This window comes from Manis pentadactyla, chromosome 5, assembly GCF_030020395.1.
Source record: "Manis pentadactyla isolate mManPen7 chromosome 5, mManPen7.hap1, whole genome shotgun sequence".
NCBI lineage: Eukaryota > Metazoa > Chordata > Mammalia > Pholidota > Manidae > Manis > Manis pentadactyla.
Genome location: NC_080023.1, coordinates 115161079 through 115165148, shown reverse-complemented (window position 1 = coordinate 115165148; position 4070 = coordinate 115161079). Strand labels below are relative to the sequence as shown.

The 4070-nt window shown below is 33.6% G+C and overlaps 1 pseudogene; it reads left to right on the top strand.

The window, feature by feature from the left end:
- The first annotated feature begins 1370 nt into the window (after positions 1–1370).
- Positions 1371–1779, top strand: LOC118921543 (bis(5'-adenosyl)-triphosphatase-like; annotated as a pseudogene).
- The last annotated feature ends 2291 nt before the right edge of the window (positions 1780–4070 follow it).

Sequence of the window (4070 nt, the reverse complement as noted above, 5' to 3'; positions counted from 1 at the left end):
AAAAATTTCAATACATGGTGACATACACTAAACCATAAATCCAAGAAGATCAGAGAACACAACAAAGGAATAACATAAAAAATATGCCTTTAGGCATACTCTAGTCACATTGCAGGATAACAAAAAAAAAAAACAGAGAAAACTCCTAAAGAAGGCAAAGGAAAAAGCACACTTTATCTGTACAGAAACAAGAAAAGAATTATGTCAACCCTCTTCAGAAAACATCAAGCAAGAGAGAGTAGAGTAGAATATTTCAAGTTTTAATAGAAAAAATAAATGAATTAAAACAACTTACCTTTAATTTCTGTATCCACTTAAATTAAATGAAAATATAACTTACCAAAATTTGTAAGATGCAGCAAAAGCAGTGCTTAGAGGGAAATTTATAACATTGAATACATATATTATTAGAAAAAAAAGAAAGATTTAAAATCATCATCTAAGTTTCCACCTAGGAAACTAGAAAAAGTACAGCAATATAAACCTAAAGTCAGCAAAAGAAAAAGAATAATAAGTGAAAATCAACTAAATTAGAAACAGAAAGATGACAGACAAAAAAAAAAATACATCCAAAAGCTGGTCCTTTGAAAAGAAAACGGAAATTGATAAACTTCTAACCTGGATAACCAAGAAAATAAAAAGAGAAGATAGAAAATACTAACATTAGAAATAGAAGCAGGACCACCACAACTGATACCATGGATAATAAAAGGACAACAAATGGATATTATGAACATCTGTATTCCCACACATTTGATAATTTAGATGAAATGAGATAATTCCTTTAAAAAAAAGAACTTATCAAGGAGAAATAGACAAAATGAATAATCCCATATGTATTAAATAAATGAAATCAATAATCAATAACATTTCAAAAACAGCCACTATGTTTAAATGGTTTCACTGGTGAATTCTACTAAGTATTTTAAGGATTTTAAGGAAAAAATAATACTAACACTCTAAAACTTTCAGAAAATAGGAGCAGAGAAAGCACTTCTTAATTCATTCAAAGGCTCGCATTACATTACTACCAAAACCAGATAAAGACATTGTGAGAAAACTACAGACAAGTATGTCTTATGAACATAGATGCAAAAATCATCAACAAAATAGCAAAGAAAATCCAACAATGTATAAAAAGAATATACACTACAACTAAGTGGGGTTTATTCCAGATATATAAAGCTGGTTCAACATTAGAAATCAATTAATATAAACGCTGCATTCACATGAACAGATTCAGAAAAAGTATTTGACAGAATCCAACACCCATTCATGATAAACAAAGAAAGTAAAATGAAGCAAACAACAAGAACTCTCTCAGCAAACTAGGAATAAAGGGGAACTTCCAATACTTCAATTCTGAGGACATGTCATTCAGCTTAAGCCAACATCTATCTCATCAGACCCTCTGGCATTTCTCAAAACAGAACTGTCCTTTGTCCTGGAGAACAGGAAGCCTGTAAATCCTCCTGTGTCCCTTTCAGCCAGTAGAGAATTTCTGGGACCCACATCCTGATGAAGTGGGTGATTTGTTTCAGGCCCACTTAGAATCAGGACATTGGTGGAGAAGCACTTTGGGGGAAACCTCTCTCAACTTCCCATGCAGAATGGCCCCTAAGCAGGACAGTCTGCAAAACATGTTCACATCGACATTCTTCTCAGGAAGGCTGCACAGTTGTATAGGAATGACAGTGTCCATGATTAGCTCCAGAAACATGACAAAGAGGAGGAGGACTCTCCATCTTGTGGAGATGAGAAGAGGATATAGCAGCATAAGCTACAGTACTGCAGCTCCACCGTCAGCGATGTGGGCACAGCATTCACTCAAACAATCCCAAGGTGTAAGAAAATGGGCCTCATTCTCTAGGATTCTACAGCATTGGAAATGAAACTAAGCACACTTTATTACACCCTGCAATTCTGCAACCTTTTCTGAAGCAATTTATTATCCTTGTGCAGGAAGACAGTACAGTTATGTTTCATGATGACTGACAGCCCTTCCACACCTCCTTGGCTATGTACTTGGAAGAGAACTCTTTCTAGATTGTCTCCTGGCCTAGGTGAAAATAAAATGGTTGTTAAAATATTTAATTTTTAAATGAATTTTTATTTTCATAAATAACTTCCAAAAACAGCCTACAGCTAATGTCATACTTAATGGTAAGAAACTTAATGCCTTCCCCCTAGATGGAAAACTGCCAGATTGTCGCCTCTCAACACTTTTATTCAACACCTGACTGGAGTCCTAGCTAATGCTAAAAGTTATGAAAAGAAAAACAAGAAATATAAAGTACTGAAAACAGGAAATAAAACTGTCCCTCTTTATAGATGATCTGATTGTAGAAGCAGAAATCTGTAAGAATCAGCACAACACAAAAACTCCTGGCACTACTTAGTGAATATAGCAAGGTGCAGCATACAAGGTTAACTGTGAAAAGCCATTTGCCTTCTTTTATACTAGCAATGAAAACTTTGAATTTGAATTTACATTACCACAGAAAAATCAAACAGTTATGTAAAAAACTGTAAAAATGTGTACATGAGCAAAACTACAAAACTCTAATGAAATAAATCAAAGATCTCAGTAAATGGAGGGATATTGCATAATCATGGATACAAAGTTAAGGTGTCGGTTTTTCCCAACTTTGTCCATAGATTCAACACAATCTGATACAATTCATAAGAAGTTATTTTGTAGATATCAAGAAACTGATTCTAAGGTTTATGTGAAAAGACTTAACATTATCTAATACAATACTGAGAAAACAAAAAAGAAAAAAGAGAACTGACACTACCAAGCTTCAAGACTTACTACAAAACTACCATAACCAACACAGCGTGCTATTAAGAAAGAATAAAGAAATACGTCAATGGAATAAAATAGAAAGCCTGGAAATAAAAGAGCAAAGGCAATTCAATGGGAAAGTCATTTCAGCATATGGTGCTGGAACAACTGGATAGACACATACAAAGACAATCTATGTTTTATATATTTCACAAAAATTACCTCAAAATGAATCAGACAAAGAATGTAAAATGTGAAACTATAAAAATTCTAGAAGATAATAAGAGAAAAATCCAAGTTACTCTGGGTTTGGCAATGACTTTTAGACACAATATAGAAAGTATTACTCATCAATGAAATAATTGACAAGTTGGAATTCATTAAAACATAAAGCTTCTGTTCTGCAAAACACACTGTTAAGAGAATTGATAGACAAGTCACAAACTACAAGGAAAAAACATTTGCAAAACTCATGTCTGATAAAAGATAGTTATCCAAAATATACAATGAACACTTATAACTCAACAAAGGAAACAAAAAAGCCAATTGACAAGTGGGCAAGAAGTCTGAAAAAAAACCTCAGCAAAGAAGATACACAAATAACAAATAAGCACAGGACAATAAATGCAATATCATATATCACTAGAAAATTGCAAATGCAAATTACATAACTATGCACACCAGATGCTGACAAGGGTATGGAATAGCAGGAAATTTCAGTCACTGCTGGTGGAATGAAAGCAGCACAATGACTTTGAAAGACAGTTTGGTACTTTCTTACAAAACGAAACACAGATTTATCAGATGCCTCAGTAATCATGGCTCCAGTTCAGTTGAAAATTCATAGTGCATTGCTAAGTGAAAGAAGGCAGTCAGAAAATGCCATATACTGTATGATTTCAAGCATATGACTGTCCAGAAAAGCAAGAGTACAGTAGTAAAAGATAACCATGTGCCAGCTACTCAGGGTTCAGGGAGAGGTTGAATGATCTCTATGGTAATGGATTAGAGTTGGGACACCAGTAAGAATTCATCTTCAACTTGATATAATTATAGTTACATTTAAATAGATGTCTATACATATGAAGATAAATCTTTACACACATAATCCTTTATTTGGTCAGCTGAGAGGACCTAAATAAATGGCATTCCTATAACAAAAAGCATGCCTAATGCCCAGTTCTTGATTTTTAATTTCATTGTCTAGTAGAAAGACTGAGGTGCTATGGACAAATACTGATTATAGGACTGGGGTAGGAAATATACAAGATAAACCTTGAGC